Source organism: Pongo pygmaeus, chromosome 14 (genome assembly GCF_028885625.2).
Source record: "Pongo pygmaeus isolate AG05252 chromosome 14, NHGRI_mPonPyg2-v2.0_pri, whole genome shotgun sequence".
Lineage (NCBI taxonomy): Eukaryota > Metazoa > Chordata > Mammalia > Primates > Hominidae > Pongo > Pongo pygmaeus.
In genome coordinates this window covers 76,320,375-76,347,940 of record NC_072387.2, presented here as the reverse complement: position 1 = coordinate 76,347,940, position 27,566 = coordinate 76,320,375, and the positions used below count along the sequence as shown (strand labels likewise).

Below are 27,566 nucleotides of genomic sequence, written 5' to 3'. Positions count from 1 at the left end.
CAACAAAGTGGCAAAATCTAGCTGGCATACAGCCAATTGAACAGAAATTGGAGTGAAAGAAATGAAGAAGGAACAAAGAGTTTTTTCAAGAAAATTGATTCTGAAAGGGAGGAGAAGATATGGAAGCTTGGAGGAATGACAGGTGGCAGGGGGGTTTCATTTAAAGAGAGAAAATGTGAATTATTTAATAACAAGAAATGATAGGTATTTTCAATTTAATTTTTAATAAAGTGAATCCAAATCCTGAAAGTGGTAGATCAATATTAGAAATCTTGTATTATTTCTAAGTAGTCATAGAAATAATTAAGGTACTTTATTGAATACTTGCCATGGGCTGGACCCAGTGTTCCTTATTCGCAATAGATACCTTAATTTTCATAACAGCCAAGGTAGCAATGCTTATTGCTTCCATTGTTTGAAAAGAAGAAATTATGACTAAGAGAGATCACACATTTAGTACCGAAGCAACTCAACTGTTGTACTTGTCTTTCTTACCCAACAGCAAATCCCTACAGCATATATTCTTAATTATTCTGTAATAAGATCACAGGCATACTACCTTTATTATATTAGATAAATGAAAGTAGGATAGATTTTTAAAGGGAGGGTTGATAAAAGTGTCCTCACATGACTTAAAAAAAGAGAATGCCTATGTCTGTGACAAAAAATTCCCCATAAAAGAGCCAGATGGGTATTGGGATGGGTACAATTACGTAAAGGGGGAGAAATAATGTATTCTTACTTGATGTTCTATTATAGATAATATATATTCATTTTCACTTTGTCTAAAAATATTAGTACTACAGGAAAAGTGAAGCTATGTAGGACATTAGTTGAAGCATTTCTAAATATGTTTCTTTGTCCTAATAGAGACTCCTTGTTTATTTTTGTTTATTTTTATTTTTGAAAACCATTCAAAGGGTGCTTTAATAAGTGTTTTTATAGTAGAATGATTTTAGCCAGAAACCTTAACACTGAATGAAAAGTATCTTTTAGTTCAAGAGAAAATAAATGAAGAGAGTGGGGTAAAATGCGTGTGCACAGACCCAGGCAGATCATCTGGTTAAGCATGGGGGATTGAACCTGAAAAGATTTATGGGACCCTGAGCAATTTGCTTTATGCTGGTAATAATTGCAACACCACTTATTCTCTACTTCCCTTATTAACTTTCTCTGCATCACCGCTCTTTTTGAGTTCAACAGTCTTAATGAAATATCCATCTTCTGTCTTTCTTTCTTGCTTTACATTTTAGGCCTTATAAAGGATTGAAACTAGTTTTCCCAGTTGGACACATTCACTAGCCAGAGGCCAACTTTGCTTCCAAGTTAGACTCAATGCAATTTTCCCCATTAGGCATTTGTTTCATTGTCTACATGAGAGTAATAAAACTTATCAGCTAGCTCAATCAAACACATCAGCTGGAAACATCTTCTTGCTGTGAATGAACAGACCAGTTTTTTTTTTTTTTTAAATGGTTTACTTGGATTGTGTTGTTAAAACTGTCTGGATCTGTTATTTGAATATTAGACAGATTCTCTATGTCTGAATTTTTGTGCATCTCTAAAATCTAAAGAGTGCTGCATTTTATAGAGGTAAGTAGATCATAATTCTCTTTAGAACTAGTTAAGGGAGATCTAATTGGAGGTATGAGTTTTAGGTGAGTTTAGACAATTATAGAAATAACTATATTCTATCTGTAACCAATTTGAACAATGATTTAGTTTTCATTTCTCTTTCTCATCCTAAGGGAAAATGTATTTATGAAGCCTTTTTCATTCATCTAAGATGCTCCCCAAATCCTGAATGGGAAGGACTAATGTATGGGTAGTACAGTAAGCAAGTATGAGGTGGAAATAAGTGAGGAAATAAGAAGCCAAATCTCACCCAACACAAACATCCCCATATGTATACATGGGTATGGACCTGCTATAGCCCCTGTTTGTTCCAGGCCCTGCATATAGTGTTTCTGTAGGTAGTTAAGGTGGTTTATGTGTGAGAATATTGGTTGAGGAAGAAGTTTATAATTACTTTCACATAAGATGCTATATTTGTTATAATTTTTAGATTGTGATGGGTAGAAACCAAGTAAGTTTCCTTTATTTCTGGGATTACAAAAATTACTTTCCTACAACAGTAATTACTTTTAGTCACTAGAAAGCTACTTTCTGGAAGAATATCATAAGTCTCTCAGGAATAAACACATATTGTCCAGAGCTTGGAGAGGATCCTTAAAAACATTTTTTATTTCATTTTTTAGAGACAGGATCTCTCTCTGTCACTAAGGCTGGAGTGTGGTGACATGATTAGGATTCATTGCATGCTCCACCTTCCGGGCTCAAGCAATCCTCCCAACTCAGCCTCCCAAGTAACTGGGACTACAGGCTTGCACCAGCACTCTGGGCTAATTTTTTTTTTTTTTTTTTTTTTTTTGGTAGAGATGAGGTTTCACAATATGGCCCAATCTCAAACTCTGGGCTCAAGCAATCCTCCAGGCTCAGCCTCCCAAAATGATGAGATTTAAAGACATATTGAATTTAATTTAATAAAGAAAGTTTGCTTCTATCTATATCTAGATATATAATGCAAAATTTATCTGCAACCTTTCAATTTGATAAAGAAATGACACTTTATGAAAGAACATTTAGCATTGTTTAGATCAAAGTCAGTGAATAAGTCTTTTTCCTGACACAAAAGAGGCTTTGGTTCTTTATAAATTTACAATGACTCATTAAACATCAATTTGACATTAAAACAAAATAAGTAAATTGAAAGCTAGTTTAAGAAGAAAATAAGAAACCAGGATGGATGCATCAGCCTTGTATTAATGCTATGGGAGCTCCCACACATAATCTTATCTCACCTCACTCCTGCTTACCTGACGAATGCAGCTTTAGCTCTCAGTTCAATGAACAGATAAATTTGCTATAAACAGTGTTTATAATCAACACTGTTTATAATCTATAATAAAAGCAGCACAGACTTCTTAACTGAGCTTTCTGTAAACAGGAGCATTTTAATAAGTGATAAATCTTTCTTCCCTCCCTTCGTCTATATGTCTCTATCTATTTATCTATCTATCTATCTATCTATCTATCTATCTATCTATCTATCTATCTATCATCTATCTATAATCTGCCTATCTGCTATAAGTAATATATTTCAGAATTAATATTTTAAACTGAAATACTAAGGACACATTGTATGTATATGTGGAATGTAGGGGTACTTAAGAGGGATTTTTAATTTCCCCACAAATAACCTTGTTAATTCAATCAATGTTTTATGCCAACCATACTGTCTATGAAATAATAAAGATGCTTTAAAATTTTTATTACACCTAGAAAATAAAATAATAATATGAATAGATTAATTATAAACTTTAATATCATATGGATTGGTATGTTTTTTGACCCCTTTTCATGGATACTTTCATTTGAGAAGCAAAACCTGTCCTTCAGTTGTTGAAAAGAGTTAGCTTTTGATTTTGTGCAAAATGCTCTTTTTAAAACACAAATAATTCATGCATGCAACTCTATAGATCAAGTCTCTTGAGGGAGGTGTATGGTTTGATAAGAGGGTGGTGGGATTCTGTTTCATTTTTGTCTTTTAGCTGGAGGCATAAAACAGCATTTTCTGCCTGTAGAGAATACTTAGAATTCGAAATTCAAAACATATCGAGGCACATACTTCCTGCTGCCTTGCTAACCTATTTTCCAGGGTCATTTTCTTTCAAGTGCAGTTAAAATTTTTCTCTGTCGAACTGAAGTACATACCAGAGGCTCTTGGGATTTGAGTTCACCATTCCAGACTTTTATCTAGAGCAGGTAGCCTAAGTGAATTTTCCATCTTGTGAAACTCCTGCGGTGAGGCCACAGAGGGGAAAATGGAGCTAAGTACTGACAGATGAGCCACAAGTCTCTATATTGTGAATCAGGGTTGTAGTTGGAAAAAATATATACAATTTGCTGATCTTAAAGGATATATCTTTCAAGGGACTAAGTTATTCACTCCTACATTTTCTGATTTAATACTTCTCACAGGAAGGTGGATTCAATACCTGTACCTCTTAGGTGGTAGATTTCCCCACTCTCTTCTTCAACTTCCAGCTATTTTATGTAACAAATGTCAAATTCTATTTATTCAAGATTACTATAGGGAAAATTATCTTAATGTGGATAACCTTCAATCCTCCCTCCTCTTGCTTTATTTTTGTTGTTGTTTATTCCTATAAGGTAATGAAGATTGTCTAAATTTCCCTTCCTTTGATTTATGCTTAAACAAAAATTTTTTAATTGTTATTTTGAGTTTCTGGAGCTGTAAGAAATAGAGTTACAGAGAGTTGAGTGACTCCCTGGTTTTTAGACTTTAGCTGTTTGGGGTTGCAAAGTTACGTTTTCTGCATTATTTTAATTAGTCCTGCAATATTTAAGACTTTAAAAAATGTTAACTTCTCTTGAATGTTTGGATAAACTGCCAATACCATCCTCTTTTTTTTTTTTTTTTTTTTTTTTTGAGATGGAGTCTCACTCTGTCTCCCAGGCTGGACTGCAGTGACATGATCTCGCCTCACCACACCCTACACCTCCCGGGCTCAAGCAATTCTCCTGCCTCAGCCTCTCGAGTAGCTGGGATTACAGGTGCGTGCCACCACGCCCAGCTAGTTTTTGTATTTTTAGTAGAGATGGGGTTTCCCCTTTTTGGCCAGGTTGGTGTCGAACTCCGGACCTCAGGTGATCCGCCCACCTCGGTCTCCCATAGTGCTAGGATTACAGGCATGAGCCACCTCACCCGGCCAAAACCATCCATTCTTGAATGGCCGCAAAAGCCCTTTGAAGTTGAGCCCCTGTAATGACTTCAATTCTCAGGTTCCCTCAAATTTGAATAGTCCAAACAGCAGCTGTCATCTCATTATTTGAAGCCAACTCTCTGTTACCATTCTTCATCTTACTCCCCATTTAGTTATAATTATATACTTTAACAGCCTGTACACTGAAGTCATTTAAGTTTGCTTATCTTTCTATAGAAAGGGCATAGACATTACAAGTTTTCTGAAACTCTTATTAGTATGTGCTACCTGGAGAGGTATGTTTAGAATGATGCCAGGGCTCTGCCTTGGCTCAGCAGAAAAGTGTGCCTTCCAACGTTCTACTGTCTCCCAGGGGATGCCGTAAGAACAATCATGCTAGATATAGTTAACATTTACTTGAGATCTGAAGGACAGTAAGGTGGCTGAAATAGTACCATGACAACAATTGGAAGAGAAGATGATGTTTACTGAGCATATCTCTTTTGGTCAGAGATTAACATACATTCATGGATTTAGGCTGCATAAGGTTCAAAAGTTTCATCCAATGTGATAAAACTAGTAAGTGGTGGTCTTAAATTGTGAGTGTACAGCTCTATTATGTTGTGCTCTCTTAGTGTTTTGAATACTCTCACATCTTTGAGAGCAGGCAATGTAAGGCAGATACCTCTAGCAGTAACGACCTTTAGGGAAATAAATGACACTGCTCTCATTTTGAGGGCTTACAGTGTGCTCTGCTGTTAGGAACTTTGCATAGGTCATTTCATTTACTGCTACATTTTCCCACTTTGTAGGAAAGTGTTATAATCACTACTTTATAGGAGAGGAAACTCAGGTTCAATAGCCTCAAACAGGTCTCCAAGGTCACAGAACAAATAAGTCACTGAGGCAGAATTCAAATCCTGGGGGATAATTTCTTAAATTTGTAGTTTATACGCACTGCACCATTAAAGGTGTTGATAGAAATGCATAATAAAAATAAAGGTATAACATAACCAGAGATAAATGACTACAGTCACAATTTTGCCTGAGTCTAGTTCTCAAGAGTTTTAATGAAATCATAGATAGCTCAATGGTTTGGTTCAAGGCTTCCAATTTTAATTCTGACACATATGAAAGAAGTATACCAACTGGCAGCAATATTGACAGAACGTGATCTTCCCAGAGAATGAGGGTTAATGATTGGTGACAATCTAGTCCTCCAAAAGCATCTGCTGTTAATGAGGTTAGACCTCCAATGCCACCCTGAATTGGAAAAGTCAACTGTTACCCTGATTTTTAAATTCTACCCCAACTCATATATATTTATGATTGCTTTTACTTACTGTAGATACCCTATTTTCAACTTTTTCTTTTAAATATTGTTTGGGTTACAGTACATATAATTAATAAGAAAAATTATTCCCTGTGGGAAAATTTACTTGGAAAAATAAAATTAAAATGACAGAAATCTCTCAATAGAATACGGCACCAGTTCAATGTAAATGGATTTTGGTATGCTATGTTTCATCTAGGAGATAGAAGTCATTTTGGCCAGGAGTTGCCAAACTTTATGACATCACCCTTTGACAGCTCCAGGGATAGGATGACCATATTTTTCTCCGAGTTATGATTTCATGCAACTTTTTAATTCTCTCCATGGTTCTCACTTTTTTGTTTTTGTTTTTGAGACAGAGTCTTTCTCTGTCACCGAGGCTGGAGTGCAGTGGTGGAATCTTGGCTCACGGCAAACTCCACCTCCTGGGTTCGAGTGATTCTTGTGCCTCAGCCTCCTGAGTAGATGGGATTACAGGAGTGCACCACCATGCCCTGCTAATTTTTGTATTTTTAGTAGAGACGGGGTTTCACCATGTTGCCCAGGCTGGTCTTGAAGTCTTGGCCTCAAGCATTCTGCTGGCCTCGACCTCCCAAAGTGCTGGGATTACAGGCCTGAGCCACTGTGCCTGGCCAGTTCTCACTTCTTACTTTTGATAAATATAGTAAAATATGTAATTCCCATTGTTATTATATTATATCATTCTAATGATATATGGCAAAAGTTTAATTCTTATAGGATGGTCTTTCATAGAATCTCCTTTGCTATTGCAAATCGAATGATATTACTCACTTTATACTTCTGGTCATGTTTTCGAGACAGCCATTCTCCTTGTCTGGTATAGAAATAATCCTTTTACCATAGAGTTTACTCAATTTTTAAGTAACTTGTAACAAACACATTTTGAAACTTTATGCGAAATGTATTTCTCAGTGTTAGAAAAATAATTATTATTTCCATTCACAAGCAAACAGGTGTTATCTACAGCTATGCTATATGAGCTGCCATTTCTTTAAGTTTGGACGTTGGCATACATGACCATATAAGTTTTAAATTTTCTTAATGAAGCATTACATTCAAATACAAATACCAAATAGAGCTTTGCTAAAGACCATAAATAAAAGTAATCTGATGGTTTCATAATGCTATAGCACTGATACCTGTGAATAACATAAAGCTGTTTTTCTTCTCGAAGAACGGATCACTTAGAATGAGACTGACCCACCTGCAAATAGGCAGATATCTATGATTTAAGAAATAATATAAAAAAAGGAGGAGGAGAAGCAGGATTATAATCGGATGCTCTACAACCATATAGAGACATATCTAACAGGTTCCAGAGATTTGAGGAGCTGAATGTTTTGCCAGCATTGTAATTTGAAATAGTCAGTGAGATACTGCAGAAAAATAGAGACTCATGTGAGTCTTTTAGCAATTAACTATTTAGACAAAAAATACAGAAGAGTAAAATCAGGGCTAAAAGATTAATTTACTTTCTTAAGATCTTGGTTAGTAGAAGCTTTATTAATTAAATAATAAAAATGTTGCTCTTAATTATTTTTCAGGAAAATACAGATACACTTTGTTGAATTTTTTAATAGCCTAGGGTTGTTCAGATTCTATATGAGTTGACATTGATTCAGCAGTTTCAATAGCTACAGAATAAATTAAAACATTGTTTAGCTTACAAAAAAATCTCTTTAGTTTATTGTGGAACATTTCAATAACAATAATTAAACAATGAGCGCTTCAGAATCTGCTATAAGATTCTAGCTAACAGAGGCCAAAAGACATGTAATCAGAAATGATTTTATAGGTTAAATCTATGCCAGAGCTTTCTTTTACAATAAAATTGGAATGAGTTTTGTATGGCAGAAGATGTCAACAGAGCAGTGTTTAAATTCTTAATTTTTAAATGAAACATTAAAAATAAATATGAACACCATAATGAGCATTGTACAATATATAAAAATAAATTTGAACAGATGATTTTAGGATGTTATAACTTGGATTTACCTAAAAGGTGGATTTTCAACAATTATATAGTTCTGGCTTCATATTTGTACTCCTGGTTTTCATATCAATTGCTATCAGTCATTTGTGTTACAATTATAACTGTGGTCTCCATTCATGAACAAACACTGATTTTCCCCAGTGGTGCTGAGGACTTCCAGTGTCATCAATGTGAGGATAATATTTCCAAACTTTCCAATTTTATTTGTGATGTCCCACGAATATGTAAGTGAGAAGAGTACATAAAGCATACACTAATAACTACTTGTTTGACAAACATTTATTAAACATCTACTGGAACGGTTGTTCATAATCATATGAGTCCAGACTTACTCATAATGTGCCATGCCGTCGTTCAAAAGATGGCTGTAAGATTCAGAGAAAGTTGAGCTTTTTCAAATTAGGGATTTAAAATGTTTAAAGATTGAGATAGCATTTTAAATGACCATTAAATGATTGTAATTGATAATTGGGAGTGTTTTCTGAGTATTTTTCTCATGTATTCTTGTTACCACATTTTTCTTGGAGCCAGGATCTTGCTCTGTTGCCCAGGCTGGCTGGACTGCAGTGGTCTGAACACAGCTCACCACAGCATCAACTGTTTGCACTCAAGTAATCCCCCCATCTCAGCCTCTTGAGTAGCTTGGAACACAGGTGCACCCACCATGCCTGGCCAATTTTTTTTTTTTAACATTTTGTAGAAATGGGGTCTCACTATGTTGCCCAGGATGGCATTGAACTCCTGGGCTCAAGCAATTCTGCACCTTGACCTTCCAGAATGTTGGGATTACAAGTGTGAGCCACTGTGCATGGCTTGACCTTTCTTACCACTTTTTAAGGTCACTGATACTCTTGTTAGTATTCCTAGTATAGAACTATTTCACTCTCCATATTTCTTCTTCCTTGTTTATTTCGCCATGGTTATGAACATTCTGTATCAGCCCTCAGAATCAGTGTTCCTGAACTACAGCAATATAAGATGGTGATACGGTGCTGAGGCTTAGCAGAGGGATTATATATTGAAATCATTTTAAAATCAGATATCTTACATTAGAAGAAGGGTGCAAGAATAAAGGTTTTGTCACAACTTGTCATAAATGTGAATATGGATTTTCACTTGCTTTTGGATAACAAGTGATTTTCTGGAGAAGTTGTCTACAATGTGGTTACCTTTATCAGTATGTTTTCTTCTCTCCCAGGATTGTGTTTGTCATTTTTAATATGAGCTTTTGTTATCTATCACTGTAAAACAAATCATTTGTTTCTTTATGAAATAGTGGGCGTGTGTCCTCAAGCTCCTGGAAACAGTTCTGTTTCCTTTTCCCTTGTTCCTGGGGTATAGAGGGAAACATGGTTTCTGATTATTGCAAGTAACTCTAAATCCCTGTATGCATTAGTCTTAATGTTATTGCTAACATATTGGGTTATAAGTATAACTCCAGACAGCTGATCTGTTTTAAGTTTGATCACAGGACAGTAATTAGTTCCACAGTGGAATCATAAATAAAAAGGAAAAACAGAATATTTAGATAAAATGGAGTTTAGAACTTCAGCATGTTTAAAAGGCTATTGAAAGTAAATTCAAACTGGATAGATGCTGACACTGGGCCTCAGTCCATTATTTAAAGCAAGTTACTCAAAATGTTGATTTTCCTGCCTCAAGGGAATGTCAACACTGTAAAGAAAAAGATATTGACTTAAAGCAAATGAGTTAGAAGGCCATATCAAAAGCTTTTCTATGGTTAAGGAAAAGTTTGATGAAAAGTGGCTTCATCAAACTTTTCTCCTAATAAAGGAGTAATTTGAATTTATGTACTAGAGAGTTATATGATATAGTCCTTATCAAAGTCAGTTACTATCCTTATAGATTTTTATATTAGTGTCTTGAGTCTGCACAATCATACTATGAAATAGATATCATTATTATCCTCCTCATTTTAAATTAGGGGAAACAGAACCCCAAAGAACTTAAGTAATTTGCTGAGAGGCACGCAATTATTAAGTAGCAGATGCAGATTAAAGCCTATATAGCCTGACCCCATATTCTGTCTGCTCTTAACCACTTCATCACGTGCTTAACCATTTCATCATGCTCTTAACCATTTCACTAAAGACAAACATAGCCTTTTAAAAAATCAAATAATGTAACATGAATATTTTATACTTAAGTTGGACCAGTGACTTAAAAAATCATAATGAATTCTTATAAAATATATGATTGTAAGATATAACAAGGAAGGTTATTGTTGTAGAACAAGAAGTCGGATCTAAATTGTGTAATTATTAATGGCACTGTGTAAAGAACCCTTGCTTTTTAGTGTTCATTCTAAACTTAGGTGACTATTAATGTCATGCAAATTCCCCTTCCACGGTTAGTTTACCAATGAAAAAAATATTTCCAGATAGTCAAAAAAATGATAAAGAAGCGATGGTCTTTTAGCCAGACAAATGCAGGTACAATGCCCGTAGCCACGGTAGCCACACACTCATGGTAGCCATTTTATTCCAACATTATACGTTTTGCTATAGAAAGAACTTTATTTCTCTTACTACCACTGTAATAATATAGCACAGAATAAAAAAAGGTGCAACAAAACAATCAAAAACTCAAAAATTTTTACTGATCAAGCCTTACGTATGAGTATAATAAAATAACCGGACACTTTCATTTGACAGAAAATATCAATTATGTCGTGTTACCAAATTGAAACAGTTACCAAATTGAAACTAACCAAGTAATTTATAAAAGCTCATTAAAATGTCATAGTTAAGGTCCATTCTCAAATATCCTCATTTTGTATAATCTGAAACTGAATATTCAAAGAGGTTAAGTGACTTGTTCAAGGTTGTATCATGTAGTGAAATCAGGCTTCCGATCAAAAGGATTTTATGAAGTCAGTTGGTTCATAGTTATCTATTAGATGCCTGCTCTAGGTTACACATCACATCAGAGGTTAAGAAAACAGCAAAGACTTCCTTCATGTCACTTATCCACATCTAATTGAAAAGAAAGACAAGTAACAATATATTGTATCTAAGTGTTCATAATTGTATCAAAGGAGAATAAAACAGGGTAAGAAGCCAGGGAGTTATAGTGGATCTGAAATTTATTTTATATGGAGTGTTCAGCAGAGGCCATGCTGATAGGAAAATCCAAAGGAATCCATTGCAAAGCATGATCCTAACCATTCAGGCAAATTGACTCCACACCACGACTTTTTTAACTCAAGAGAAAAAAAGATTTAGAAAGCCTAATTAATCATGTTGTTTTGAATGTGGTTAACTCATTACTTGTAATAGATACATCTAAGTCTGTAAAATGGGTAGTTATGTAGTTTCTAATTTACAGAGCATGAGAGGCTGTTAAGAAGTAATCATACATCAACAAACTAGTCATTCGAATATGATGTTACACTAATGAAAAAATGCAAATGTCCATGCATCTTAAAATCCTTTTCAAATTCACAAGGAAATAAACTTGTATTTCTAAAATAAGACAATTAACGCCTATACAACTGTTAAACATTTTTTTAAAGATAATGTGTTTAAAATTGACTTAGGTTCCAAAAACAGATATTCTCATAAAGAGCTGTTAGCAATATAAATTAGAATAACTTTTTTTTTTTTTTTCCTGGAGGGGGTAGATAGATAGATAGATAAAAGATAGAATTAAAATGTTCTCTTTGTTATGGCTTCAGTCTCAGTTCTGCCATGTAAGCCCAGGACAGTCTTGACCATTTATAAAATGGAGCAATATCAGAGTTAGTGGGAATATAAATGAAGTAAGTATTGGAATATTTTAATCGCAGAATAGTACAGTATGCACCCATAAAATATTCACTATTATTATTGTAAAGTGTATAGTGATATATTCTGCAGCCATCAAATTCAGTTTAAAATTAAATGGCATGCTGAATTTTTTATTAATATATGGTTAAATGTTTAAAATCAAATAACAAACAACAATTATAGTATGATCTCATTTTGTACAAGTAATCATGTATTTTTAATGTATAAACACATTGTAATTTAGGATTTAGCTCAAACTTTTTTTATTCATCAGTACAATTCAATAATAAAAAAGTAAAGTGAAAGAAGTAAATAATATCAAAGAAATTAAGTTTTAATTTCTGAATGGTAGAAATAGATGTGATTTTAAATTTTTAATTAATTTATTCTTTTATATATTGTTTTTCAACACACTTTATCAAGTACCTACACTTTTTTGTGGCCCTGTTTCAGATGCTGGGGATGCTATTGTCAATAAAATGGCCAAGTTCTCTCCCCTGCTGGGGCTTTCATGGAGGTATATAGTCAACAGGTAAATGAATTAATGTGGAAGATCATTTCCATAGAACTAGTGCTATAGAAACACAAACAGAATAATGACATAGAAAGTGATTGGGTAGGAGCAAGAGGAGGGATGCAGAAGTTCCTGTATGTGAAGATGGTCAGGGAGATCTGAGGCGCTAATAAATAAACCATAATCAGGATGATGTCACTGAAACAAACTTGTGAAGGGCAATGTGCTCAAAGGCCTGAGATGAAAACAGGCTCTATCCATCTAACAATGGAAAGGTGACCTGATCAGAGTGCAGGCACCTGGAAGGGTAGGGAGAGTTTGCAACAGCACATCACAAGGCTGGAGTCAAATGTTATAGTCTTTTTCTTTTTCTTTTTTTTTTTTTGGAGATGGAGTCTCGCTCTATCACCCAGGCTGGAGTGCAGTGGCGCGAAATCAGCTCACTGCGACCTCTGCCTCCCTGGTTCAAGCAATTCTCTGCTTCAGCCTCCCAAGTAGCTGGGTTTATAGGTGCCTGCCACCACACCCAGCTAATTTTTGTATTTTTATTAGAGACAGGGTTTCATCATCTTGGCCAGGCTGTTCTTGAACTCCTGAACTCGTGATCCACCCACCTCGGCCTCCCAAAGTGCTGGTATTACAGACATGGGCCACCGCGCCTGGTGTATATTCTTCTTAATACTTCTGCTAATTTCTGAATTTTCCTATAGTAGATATAATATGTATTTTCAAATATTTACCTGAAATATATATCTGTGTTATTTTAAGAAGGAAGAAAAGCTGAAAATAAAAATGTTTATGGATGAAATTATAACAACAGAAAACTTGAAGATGCATTACAATTGCATTATGTGCAGGTGCACATGCATTTAGTAATAACTAGAAGATGTCAAAACACATGATTTTGTTAGAGTGGATTGGTAACTTTTTAAGAACTAAGTCCTTTAAACTTTTAACTAATTAATTTTTACAATAAAATAAAGGGAAACTCATGCCATGTATTCCCTTCATAAACTTAAGAGACCCCCTTTATCTTTTACTTTAAAATTCCTATAGGATGTCATTATGCTTCTTTCTATTGTAATGGCTTGGTTTCAAATCACTAATAAAGAACCTGGATTACATTTATTGACAGTTAGTTTTCCTGGTCATGTATAAGAAAAAATTAACCATTTGAGTTACTGATTATTCCTTACAGAACTGTACATTTTGGAAGCCTCAATACAAGTTACAAGTTGCGTATCTCCGCAAACATTATACAGTGTTTAAATTCAGTTACTTGACGCAGCAAATTCTGGGATTAAAAACAAACTTTTCTCATGGTCTGCTCTGGCATACGAATTAACTAAAACCAGAAATTGTAATTACTGTCTGAATGCCTTCCTACAAGATAAAATGAGATGTTAAAATGATTAGAAGTTACAGAGTTTAATGTTTTTATGTGAACTTATTATACCAAATGCGCTCTGAAATTTTAAATAGAATATAATGACAGAGAACCAAACTTAAGATAGTAAAGTTAGAGCATATATATATGACAATTTTAATAACTTTGTTTGACAAATGAGGTTAAGATACCTGATCTATCTTCTCAAAGAACTGTTCAAGATCCCATATATTATTTCACATATAGGTTTATAGATACTTTCTTTAATAAGTATTATGCCTGAGAGTAGCTTGGTTCATCTCCACTAAGTGATAAAGTTATGTGTGCAATTTTAATTGGGAACAATAGTCTTTACTTACACATTTTTATTTTTCAGGGCTGGGTGAGATCTGTGTGTGCTTCTTTATATTTGATTCCTTTTGATTCTCATTCATGCACGTGGAGTTTCTACAGTAACCAAATATGTGAAAGCCTGGAGTTGACCACTTCTCTGATTTTATAAGCCAAACTTTAAAGTGTTACTATCTATATATGGTGATTAATTAATTGTTCTTGCTACTTCACATCATGATCTAAATGTGGAAAAACCGGATCACAAATAAAGAGCTGCAAAAGTACATACATGATTTTCACCATATTTTCTTGTTAACTTTTCTAAATTTCACCACTAAATATAATGACATACTTAAGAAATATTTTCTGTTTTAGTACTTCAAACCAAAGTGGTATTTTTTTTTTTCAGTTCAGAACAGTGCAGGCAGTTGTATATTCAACAGTTATCTTTTTTTCTGAATACATTATTACTGAAATAGTAATGTCTAGGGGGTACTCGATCTGTTTTCCTTTCTCTCTGATGTGGAAAAAGATGTTAAAGACTCTGAAGCACCTTATCTTCCTTCTCTACTCACTCGGGAGTTTTAGAAGAGGGCATTGAAGTATGGCCAATTTTCTTTTCTGATGCAGACTCCTGCAGGCCAGGAGCTAGGTCAAAAACTGCTGACCTTCAGTGAAGAATTTCTTCTGGTTATCAGATAGGAAAGGCTTTTGATGGTTGTTCTGTGAGTTAGGACTCCTGCAAGTGAAAGTCCACACTGCTTGTGGTGTTTGGTATGTAGCAAAAAAAATGAACTTTAATAAAACTATTTTATATCAAAATTCCCAAGAGAAAATATCCAGTCCACCTTAATCAACTGAAATTTTGAAGCTAAAATTCTAGAGATACACTTTCAGAGAGTCACATTTTTTTGAAAGTTGACATATATTTTGAAATACTTATATATCAGGAGAACTAGAACTATAATTCAAGAAGAAGACTGACATATCTTTTGATCTTGTCAAATGTTATAATCTACAAATATTAGTTGTGTGTACATGCACATTATTTAGGATGGCTATTTAGGCCAATAAGTATTAATAAATGCAAGAAATAAAGCCAAGGAAAATTTAGCCTGAATATGAAAAATTAGCAACACTAAAAATCATTGGCTTTTTAATTGCTTCCCAGAAGATACAGCAAAAAACTCTACTTCCAAGGTCGTTTAGGAAGGCCAACTTGAACAAAACGCTTAGACAGTGGATTAGGCTAGCTAATAAGTTTTGGCCTTCTCCAATTCCCAAGCACTATTTATTGCCCACAGAATATCACAGTTATCACTTTAGTAAGTTGGGAGAAGGCTGAAACTCTATATTCCTTGGAGGAATTGTGTTGTTGCTACTATTATAATATCTGTAGTTGGGAGACTAATGGTAAGAGGCACAGATAACAGATATTTCGTAAGAGGAAATAGTCTCCTTTTCTATTATTCTCCCTTACTAACTACTAATTTCCCTCCCCCTGCTCACATTAACCCTCCTGACGGTCCCTGGAAATTGAAGTGTTTATTAGGCCCTATCTTCTGTACACTGTGAGTGGTACATTCTACAGTCAACAGTTCCCTGCCACAAAAAATATATCTGCATGTAAGTCTATGTCCTGCAGAAACTAACTTACTCCTCTTGGAGTTCAGTGGCTCTCTTTGGAGCTTACCGTCAGGTAAGGGCTCCATGGATAAACTCTGTTTAGAACAAGAGGTAAAAAGAGATTTAGCTATTCAGAGAAGGCTGAAATCAGAGGGTGCTAAGCCAGGTGTTTCTGTCACTGAAAAGCTTTAAGCATGGATGTAGCTGAACAGCAGCAAAGCAGGCCTCCTGAATAATTCATCACTGCCCGACACTCTTCTGAGGCTGTACTCTTATTTATGAACATAGATTATACTGTTATTGATTGCAATCCTCACGGAGATATTTCATTAACTGGGAGGTTTGTCTGTTTGCATATGCTTTGTTTCCCTGAGACTTTCCTTATATTCGAACAGAAATTTCTATCTGAAGTAAAATTAAAGAGAATTGTCTAACTATTTTGACTCATTCTGCAATCAGGAAGGGGATTGGAAATGGTTTCCTCCAGACACCCGGATTGTTAAATCATTTTATTCTATTAATTGTACTGTGATGTGGAAGTGTGATGAAAAGCACCCTAGAAAGATACTCTTCCTGAGAATCGCTCTACCTACTGCATTTATCACTGTTGTTCCAGATAGATTATCTGAAATTTCAAATAAATGTCCCCATGCTAGTTGCATTTCAGAAATGCTTAAAATATCTAAGCGACCAGGAACGTTGTTTGATTATTCCACAAAAACTGGCTCCTAACCACATTAATTCACAAGGTGTGAGAATTCAATTGTACTCAGTGCTACACGAATGTTAAGAAGGGAATACAGAATCTGCCTCCATAGGACAAATGGTTCTCTTAGGCTCCTGTGAGTGTAAGTAACTTTTCTTAAGAGGGATGAGAAATGATGCTTGTGGCTCAAGATACCGTAGTAGCTGATTCAAATAAAATGCTAGTTTATATCTGATAAAAACACAATGGTGTGAAGAGTATTTCAACCTGCCTGTTGTCTTGAATCATGGTATTTAAATCATAAACCCTAAAATAAAAAAAAAATAGCCTTTGAGTATATCACTTTTTTTTTTTTTTTTTTTGAGACAGAGTCTCGCTCTGTCACCCAGGCTGGAGTGCAGTGGTGCGATCTCAGCTCACTGCAACCTCCGCCTCCTGGGTTCAAGCAACTCTCCTGCCTCAGTCTCCTGAACAGCTGGGACTGCAGGCGCCCACCACCACACCCAGCTAATTTTTTTTTGTATTTTTAGTAGAGACGGGGTTTCACCGTGTTCGCCAGGATGATCTCGATATCCTGACCTCGTGATTTGCCCGCCTTGGCCTCCCAAAGTGTTGGGATTACAGGCGTGAGCCACCGTGCCCAGCCAGGTTGTGTTTTTAATCAAAACTGAAATATGAAAATAATTTTCTATTGCAAGAAAGAAAACTTATAAAACTTTTGGAGTATTTGCTGTTGTTGCATTTTGCTGTTGTTGTAGATGATGATTTGTTAGTTTGAAATCTACAAGGCTGAAGAGAAATGAATCACAAAAATTCAGAGGAGTCAGAATTTCCCAGATGGCAGAGATGCTCATCTGAGGAGGCTCTTCAGAATGTCGCTGAGCTGGAGTTCTTTGACAATGGAAGAAGTAGGAAACAAGTTCATATCAGGAGTTTCTTCATTTGCATAGTTGCAAAGAAGCCCTTAAAATCTCAGCGACTATGCAAAAAAATAATAGAAAGAAAAAAGAAACCAGCAAAGGACCCTTTCTTATAAAACTACGTATGTTGGCTACATAGTTTAGTTGCTTCTTTATTACAGTATCTGTTTTCTTTGCACTAATTGCTACATTGTTTTCAATGTCAGGTTCGTTTTGTTCTTTTCCCTGAATGAATTTGTTTTTTAGTCAATTACTGAATAAATCTATTCTCTAAAAAAGTATGTTACCATTTTTCAGGGCCAAAAAAGCATTCACCACCTACCCCTTTAGTAATTTCTTCAGTTATCTTAAAGGTTTTAATGAGAATGTTTCAATAAACTGCAAATCTCAAGTAACATTTTGTTTTTCAAAATGTTTTACTCTCCCTTCTGCGGCCCAGCCTGGTTTCTCTGACCTCCATTATTTCCTACTCGATGTCCAAGAACTCACTCTACACTTTTCTTTTTGTAAATTCCATTCCATTTCAAGAAGGGTTGTGAAGGGCCAAGTGTGCCAGTAGTATGCCAGATGTGACACAATACGATGGCTTCAAGTCATGTCATTCTTTGCTCAACATATTCAGCAGTAAACCTTTTCCCTTAGAATAAACTCTAACCTCCTCATGTGGTTTCTATGTTTCTACATAGGGTGGCCCACTCTCCTGGGTTGCCTGTGACATCTTTGTTTTCCGGAACCCGTGAGTCTCAGGAACCCTCCAATCGCAGTCAAATCCAGGCTGTCACCTTATAGGGCAACCCTCTTGCCTAGAGTTCCTCCCACTCAAATCTCTCCGTTCTTGCCAACAACATCCAGTTGTAGGATCTCAAAGAAATCTTCTAATTTTGCTGATCTGCAGTTTATTTACTCACAAAACAAGAGCGATAATAGCATCTCCTTTTATAGTTCTTTTGAAGATTAAAGATAGTGACACCGGGCCAGTGTCTGGCTAATTGTCTGTGGATAGGGTGATACCCTACTTCATTTGGAGTTTGATAGTGCTTTAGTCTACAGGGAGACTGTTATTTCGTCTTTCCAATGAGAAATAAACTAGTATAATTTTAGCATGGTAGCTTATGTATCCTTTGCTTGAGTCATTCAGTGTTCATAAAATTAGATAGTTGTGGTAGGAAATATCATTGACAGCAAGTCCCACTGACTATATCTCATAAAGAGTGAAGCTGTAACAAAACCAATTTATTTGATATCCATCTTAGTCAGTTTGGGCTGCCATAACAGAACATCATAGAGTGGGTGGCTTAAACAGCAAATTTATGTCTCACAGTTCTGGAGTCTGGACAGTCCAAGATCAAGATGCTGGCAGATCTGGTGTCTGGTGAAAGCACTTTTCCTGGTTTGGAGACAGCCACTTTTTAATTGAATAGCAGGCAGAGGGAGAGATTCCCCTTCTACTTTTTCATATAAGGGCACTAACCCACTCATGAGGGCCCTGCCCTCATGACGGAATTACTTCTCAAAGGTTCCACTGCCAAATACTATCATATGGAGGATTTAGGCTTCAACAAACAAATTCTGGGAAAACACATTCAGTCCATAGCAGTATTCAGGCTTTAGGGCCTTTCATTCATTGGCATTAAAAACTCTGAAGGTATAAGTTTGCACTTTTAATTTCTGATCTCAGTTTGCAAGCTACATAGATATTCAAGCAATGGATATATGAAATCAAATTGGTGTTTGTTCTATTAGCTTACATTGTATGAAGCAAAATGAGGATGCGTATGTTTATTTTCTTTGGGCCTAAAATAAGCACTAATATCTCTATACCTTTATAATATCTCTCAGGAATATTAGACAGTCTAGTGATACTAATTATGTATCACGAAAGCTTGCATATGATGTACTAAAGAAAAGTATTTTAATTATCTTCTTTTAAAAAATGTGAGATTCTGACATTCAGTTACCTTTGTAAGAAGTTTACTTTTAAACTCGCTCCATCTCATTTGGCATCTAAACTCACCACAGATGCTTTATGATTTTCTGTTTTTAATTAATGTCAACCCCCAGGTTGCAGTGAGAGTTGTCTTATTTCTCTGCCAGAGCCCAGACTGAGAGAATTATGCTGGCAATGAAGAAATGATGATGCCCGTTAAGGTTTCAAACTCAACTTTCAAACTTCCCCCAAAAATCTATCTGCATGCTAGACTTAAAGCTGCCTTCTTCTAAAGGCCCTTCTGATCACAGGAAAAATATATTTAATAAGTATTTTGGCTAAAAATTGACCATAATTCATAATTATATTTATATTTTATTTACTCACGTGTATTTTTTTTCATTAATTCTCATGGCAAGTTTTACTTTCTGTCCATTTCCTATCCAATTAAAAAAATCACTCAGTTACAGACATTTAGTTTTGCATGATGTTGCATGGGTGTGAGAGTCAGTACAGTTCACCCACTGCACAGGCCAGTGCTATAATCATATATATGCCTTCTCATAGAATTTTAGAAAATGAAATGTTTTTAAGCTTCTGGGTAAAAAGGAAATAATAATTCTTAAACTTGCCCTTAGTATAATTTACATCCTTTCATTTAAATAATATTATTTGAGCAGTTAGTATATGTATGTCTTAAAGGCATGCGAATTTTAACAAATGAATATAAGAAAATCCAGTTGCCAAGAAATTTGCAATTTAATGGAGGAGATTTTTAAATTACATAAATCCCGATAGTGATAAGTGACCTACATGAAATATATGCGAACTGTTGAGACAAGGAAGAATGTGAAAAAAAGTATGTGATACAGTTAAGATATATTCATACTCAGGAAGGAGTGTGTTTATCCATTTATTTCATCAATTAATATTTATTCAATATATATTAGGCACTGATCGAAGCAGCAGGGATACAGGGGATTACAGAAAAGACAAGCAATTTATTTTATAAAGCAAAAGAAATAAAGAGGTAAAATATTACAATACAAGTATTTAACAGATGATGTTGAACGCTCTGAGGAAATGTGTTAGAGCGATAGGCCAGAGGGTTATATTGTATATGCTAGTGAAACGGGAAAGGTTCAGTAGTCCCCCTGCAGGGCAGGGGGACCTGCTCAGACCTCTAGAGGAGCATACAGACGGGCAGGCTGTGGGGCTCCCACCCTACAACAGTGTCTAGGGTTGAATGTTTACAGCTGAAGCCCCAGTGGGCGTGTGTTACAGGGTGCTCTCTTAGTTTGCCATCTATAGGCTTGTGTTAACCAGCTCAATTAGACCCCCTACCTCATCTCAAGGACAGAGGGCTTTCTGTATCCCGGGGTTTCTCGCCTTGGTGTACCGAAAGAATAGGATCACATGTGGGCTTGGAGAATGAGTGCAAGCTTTTATTGAGTGGAAGTAGCTCTCAGCAGATAGTGGAGCCAGAAGGGAGACGGTTTTCCCCTGGAGTTGGGGCATTCCACGGCCAGGGCTCTCCTCCCACTGCCCCCGCCAATCTCCGCCTCGTTCCACTCCCGCCTCGTCCCACTCCCACCGGGACAGTGCCGGCGTGTGTCCTGTCGGTGTGCTCTTCTGCTGGCATGGTCCCCTCAACATCCTCTCGCCATCCAGATGCTTGTGTCTTCTTTCATTGATGTGCTCCTGTCTCGGTTCAACTGCCTGTGTGTTCCTACGCCGATATGCTCCATTTGACATCCCCCTGCCTCTGTCTTCTTCTGCTGATCCGCTCCTCTACACATCCAGTCGTTTCTGTCTTTGCCTTGCTAGAGTCTCAGGTTTTTATAGGCACAAGATGGGGCCGTGGTGGGCCAGGATGGTCTTGGGAAATACAACATTTGGGCGTGCAGGCAGGAGTGCCAGGTCCTCATCTAGGTCGGTGCGGGTGGAGCCCTGGCCAGGGACCACACCCTTCCTCTACCCAGCACTCCCGTATCATTTAAAGGGACCATGGTCTTGCCTTCCCAGCACTCCTGTATCTCTGGCATCCTTAAAGATACTGTATTTGAGCTGAGACCTGAAGGATGAAATTGGCCAGCAATGTGAGAATCAGGGAGGTGAACGTTCCAGGCAGGAGGAAGAGCAAGCCAAAAACGCTGTAGCAGGCATAGGTTTTGAGATTGTGTTAATTAATATTCGAGTTGGGTTTCTAAGGTATGAATAGAATTTAGACACCTAAGCAAAAGCCAGATGAGATTGCCACTGCTTTTACTATTATTATTATTTTTCTCACAAAACAGCTTCCTTTTGTTGGTCATTTCAGAGTGAGTCAAATGTTTTACCCCTCTTCGTACAATTCTTAGTGTTCTCTGTATTTCCTTTAGGGTATCTAGCTTCTGTCAACATTGCTAATTCCTTAGAAAACACGGAGGGAAAAGGAGGCTGCCCCTGAGACTCGAAGAGAAGCTAACTTTTAAAAAATCACGTCATGGAACACATCAGGCATCTAACATATGCTCCTTTGTTATTTTAAAAATGCAACAATAACTGTTTTTCATAAGTTTGATAATTACAATTTAAGGTTATGATCCAATTTCAACATAAATCAGTTTTGTTTTCTACACCTCTTTTCCATTTGGAAATCTTCCCATGCTTATGGAACATTCTAACCTCTGATACGGTAATATCAACTGATCACCAAATCTTATAACAAATTTCAAAACCTTATAACAAATTTCAAAATATTAGAAAAGCCTGAAGCACTGAAATATCTCTGAAAAACCTGAAAAATTTGGAAATGATACTGGAATAACTTGAGCCTGCTGGCCTTTTGCATTCAGTTCCAGACAGTTTTAGTTTGCTTCTGAAAAATAACTGATATAAGTTTAAAATGGCAAGTTGGTGAGAAATTGTGAAATATTTGGTAAGCCAGGATGGAATGACAAAATACAAAATTGAAAACCATCTGTACAGAAAGTAAAACACCTTTGACAAAAGATACACAGTAAGAGAATGTGATGAAATTAGGTAAAAAGAAATAATTATAGGCCGGGTGTGGTGGCTCATGCCACCCACCCACCACTCAGGTGGGTAGATCACCTGAGATCAGGAGTTCGAGACCAGCCTGACCAACATAGCAAAACCCTGTCTCTTTTGCATTACTAAAAATACAAAAAATTAGCTGAGTGTGGTGGCATGCACCTGTAGTACCAGCTACTAGGGAGGCTGAGGCAGGAGAATCATTTGGACCCAGAGGCAGAAGTTGCAGTGAGCCAAGATCTTGCCATTGTACTCTAGCCTAGGTGACAGAGCGAGACTGTCTCAAAAAAAAAAAAAAAGATTACAGATCAAAATTACTTAACACAACATAAGTTATCAAAAAAGAGAGTATCTTGTATGTGTGTGTGTGTGTGTGTGTGTGTGTGTATATATATATATATATATTTTTTTTTTTTTGAGACAAGGTCTCTGTCTGTCTCCCTGTAAGGAGTGTAGTGGCAAAATCGTGGCTCACTGTAGCCTCATCTCCCAGGCTCAAATGATCCTCCTGCCTCAGCCTCCCCAATAGCTGGGACTATAGGCACTTACTGCCGTGCCCAGCTAATTTTTGTATTTTCCTAGAGACGAGGTTTTGCCATGTTGCCCAGGCGATCCACCTGACCTCAGGTGATCCACCCACCTCCCAGAGTGCTGGGATTACTGGCAAGAGCCACCACATCCGGCCTATAATCACTTCTTTTTACCTAATTTCATCACGTTCTCTTATTACATATCTTTTGTCAAATTCCTGGGCTCAAGGGATCCACCTGCTTCAGCCCCTCAAAGTGCTGGGATTACAGGCATGAGCCACCACACCTGACTATAGAATCTTTTCTTACCTGTTCTAAACTACTGCTTAATTATCTTATATACATGTACTGTTTTTTTGTCTTATAGGAGAAAGAGTTTTTGCCATTTTAAACTTCTGTTTATTTTTATTCTTTTTCCTTTACATTTGTCTTCAGTTCAATTCACCAATTCTCCTTAAGTTAGTCGCACAAAACAATATATGCCTCGAGCAAGGTGCCAAAGTATATGTGTGTATTCATTTTGTGTCTTTTTAATTCTAAGGTCACAAGCCCAGATGAGACTGGTATTGCTTTTGTCATTCATACAACATGATTTCCTTTGGCAATTCAGTTGTTTCAGAGTAAACTACATTTTTCATCAGTGCCTATTAGACTGTAAATGTATTATTTCAGCAAATGGTAAACCTCCTGTAACTGTGAATAAAAGCATCACAGTAGAAACCTCTAAGTTAGCAAAGAGGGTAGATACTAAAGGGTTTTAAAATGTATCTATTTTTTAGAAACTTGCTTAAGTATATAACTTTCATCAACACATATGGAATGCCCTTAATGTGTAAGGCATTTCACACAATACAAAGATGAAAACGACATCCATAGATGTTATGAAACAGACATTTCTAGGTGAGAGGCTCATAATCTGAAAAACAGAAAATATGTTTAAACAAGTTAAGTGTATTGTGAAAAGTGCTGTCAGATACTTGTTTTTAAAATGTCGTGGGCTGGGAGTGGTGGCCGACTCCTATAATCCCCACACTTGGGAAGCCAAAGTGGGAGGATCACTTGAGCCCTGAGTTCAAGACCAGCTGGGGCAACATAGGGAGACCACCATATCTGCAAAAAATTTAACAAATCAGCCAAGTGCAGTGGCACATGCCTGTAGTTCCAGTTCCAGCTACTGAGGAGGCTGAGGCAGAAGGATTGCTTGGACCCAGGAGTTTGAGGCTATAGTGAGCTGTGATCGCACCATTGCACTCTAGCCTGCAGGACGGAGAGAGACCCTATGTTAAAAAAAATTATGAAACGGAAAACTAATTTAGTCAGAGAAGAGTTACAAAGAGGCTGCCTAGACTGGGTCATAAGGCCATCTAGGTATCCAAGGGCAAGCAGGAAAGAGGGAGAAGCGAGCATGTCCATAAACCCAGAAGTGAGAATGAGTGCACGTCCAGGTGGGAGTGATTAGGGCTAGTTGGAGAAGTGTCTGGAATTCTTCACTGGGGTGGGGGATACATAAGAAGGGTCATTACCCTCTATGCATTTTAGAAAGAAAACATTGTTTCCTTGAGGCCTAAGCCTCATTCCTCTAATTACCATCCTAGATTTATTCTAGGTATTAAAAACATAAAACCTTCTCATCTTCCTCATTCTTACTCCTTCAGTGTGATTTTTAAAGAGGTTCGCCCAAAGAAAGTGAGTTTTAAGTAGCAGTAATGATGATTCTTTCTTCACGTGGTTCAAGAGGCTTTACTCTTTTTTCCTCACTTGGAAAAAAAAGTGGGGGCTATTTTGTTTAAAGAATATAAGGATGAGACAACGTGCCTTTGAACAAGCTTGATATTCCTTCCTTTCCACAAGGGCATCAGTCATTATGAGGCTGCAGACATGTTCTTGAGATGTGTAGGTCAGCTATGTCTAAGGGGATTCGATTTAATGAGAGATTGAGAAATATTCTGTTATCTACCAAAGATATGCTGATTTTAACTGATTTACTGTTGTTGAAAAATTGAAGAAATGTTCAGAGATTTAGGTTGAAAAATCTGTTGTTTGTAAATTTTTCTGTATCAATAAGGTAAAATCAGAAGTCTGGCAATGTCATGCTTTTTACTCTGAGCTGTACAGAGAGGCCTTAGGCACAAGTGGATTTCTGGAACCAGTGGATTTCATAAATTTGAACTAAATTGTATCAGGCATGGAGTGCTGCCAAATTCTAATTCATTAGCTCACTGCTTGGCAGAGTTCCGTTTCCTATCAACAGTAAAACACACAGGTTTCTTCTGGGGGTATGGAATGTTCTCACTTCCAAAAGGCAGATTATGCTTTTATTTCATGTAAAATTTACAATTCTTCGAACAAATAGGACACAAAAAGTCTTGTAAGTTCTTCAGCTCTAAGAAGATACAATTTGGAGGAATTTGTAAAATACTATTTCAGCTTCTCTCATGTAACTTGGGATGAGAGTTTTATGAGATGAGAAAGTATCCTTAAGAGTCTTTTAGTTCATTTGTATAGTCTTGTAAAAAAAAAAAAATTATCTCTCTTTAGGCAAAATGATGATGCAAGGACCCTGAGTGCATTTGAGCTTTGGTGCCTTAAAAACGAGTGTGGCCTAGAATTGGGTGGAGTTGTTCCCTGCAGCTATACAAGGGCTGATACTTCTTGGGTCCTTTATGAGGCCTCAGAAGCATAAAGTCCCTGAGCATAATGATGTTTCTCCTCTCGATTATTATGTGCCTCAGTTTTGATAGATTGAAAAGATGAATTTTTTTTCTTCCTCTAAGTATAGAGCAAAAGCTTTGCCAGCTTGTGGAAGGGATATATTCCCCATCCTTAGTCACTGTATGAAACCAGGTGCTTGAATCATACAGGATCTTCTAACTCTAACAGTGTTGGATTTGGGAATGAAGCACTACTCTTAGATCTCCTACCTAAGTCAAAACTACGCCTATTTTTTTTCAGGCAAACAATAAAAGAAGTAGCAGCTCTGAGTTTACCAGTAGAACCCAATTCTGTTTTTTGCATCTCAGACGCAGACACCCACAACCAGAAACCCATGAAGAGATGTGCAAAGGCTGTAGGAAATAAGGTCATGTTCTTTCATTGCATTAAACATTAATATCCCTAAAGAGGAACAAATTGGGGAATACAAAAGTTAAGAAACAATTCCATCCCTACTTATCAGTTTGACTTTAGTAGCAGAAAAATCACAATAAATGGCCCTATTTCAAGATAGTACAGAGATAAAACACATGAATGTGATTTTTTTTTTAAAAGGAGTTATTGGTACTCATCAAATGACGAGTTTTGAATAAAATGGCCAAAGAGACCCTCAAGAAGGGGATGACCCTTCCACTGGACTTTGAAAAAGATGGAGAATTTTTCTGGATTAAAATAAGTAAGGGCAGAGGGAACAGTAGCATAAAGTATAATTCATATATGGTGCATGTTGAATCTAGTCTTATGATTAAGACTAAACTAAGGTTTATTTAGGCAGTGGATGGTGGGAAGCAATTGGAAGGCCTTGGGCAGTGAGACTTACAAAGTTGGTTAAACAAGAAAGCTAATCTTGTTGTATATGTAGGTTGGATTAAAAGGGATTAAAGACTAACTGTGCTTGCCAATAGTAGTGCAGTGGAAAGATACAGTCTTCCTGGAGTTCTATTAGATTAGGGAACACCACTAATACCTCTGTTCAAAAAGGGCGAGTACAAGTTACTTTATTTGCCAGTGGTTTTATTGGTAAATTTAAAACAAGTGTATGTTAGTTGCAAATGGTTTTCTAGTTATTTACAAATTATTGTTCTCACTTCTGGATATAATTATTGGCACACGTTTTGGATGTATTGTGTTTAAGAATCACATGACTTAAACTACTTATTATTAGGGCAAAACCAATGGATTGAATGAGGGAACACCCTGGGGCCATTGAAATGAATATGAAAACTAATGATTATATTTCTGATTAACATTTGTTTAAGATGTCCTAGTTTTCCATCCTTTTTACCTACTAATGCAGTCAAAATGTGGCTTAATAAAATTAATACTCTCTATTAATACTGATTTTTTTATGACTTGTATGGAAACCAACACTTTGGGCTTTTTGTATTGATTAAAACTCAAATTATGGGCCAGGCACAGTGGCTCATGCCTGTAATCCCAGCACTTTGGAAAGCCGAGGCAGGTAGATCACTTGAGGTCGGGAGTTCGAGGCCAGCCTGCCCAACATGGTGAAGCCCCATCTCTACTAAAAATATTTTACAAATTAGCTGAACGTGGTGGCATATGCCTGTTATCCCAGCTACTTGGGAAGCTGAGGCAGGAGAATCACTTGAACCTGGGAGGCAGATGTTGCAAGGAGCACTGCACGTCAGCCTGAGTGATAGAGTGAGACTCCATATCAAAAAAATAAAAATAAAATAAATAAAACTCAAATTATGTTTTATTATTAAAATACAAACTGCAAATATTCTTGCCTACCTATGACCTGAAAAGACTTTTATTTTTGAAATTTTGGCTTCAAAAGTGAGTATCAATACCACTAAGAAGTGCTGTAACCTTGGGTCTTGGTTTTTTATTTGCAAAATGGGGATTAAAAATATCGTATAGGGTGTTCATAACGATTAAACATGCTAATTTGCATGAAAGTGTTCAGCTAAAAGCATAGTTTTTAGA

The 27,566-nt window shown here is 36.4% G+C and overlaps 1 protein-coding gene and 1 long non-coding RNA gene across 5 annotated transcripts in view; both read left to right on the top strand.

Annotated features, from left to right (window-relative positions):
* Positions 1-27,566, top strand: part of PCDH9 (protocadherin 9) — a 935,212-nt gene that overhangs the window by 53,024 nt on the left and 854,622 nt on the right. The gene's annotated exons all lie outside the window — the stretch shown is intronic.
* Positions 5,149-14,443, top strand: LOC129011591 (uncharacterized). The gene is made up of 3 exons (XR_008493370.2): positions 5,149-5,366; positions 12,376-12,454; positions 14,200-14,443. It is a non-coding gene; the product is annotated as an uncharacterized LOC129011591 (long non-coding RNA).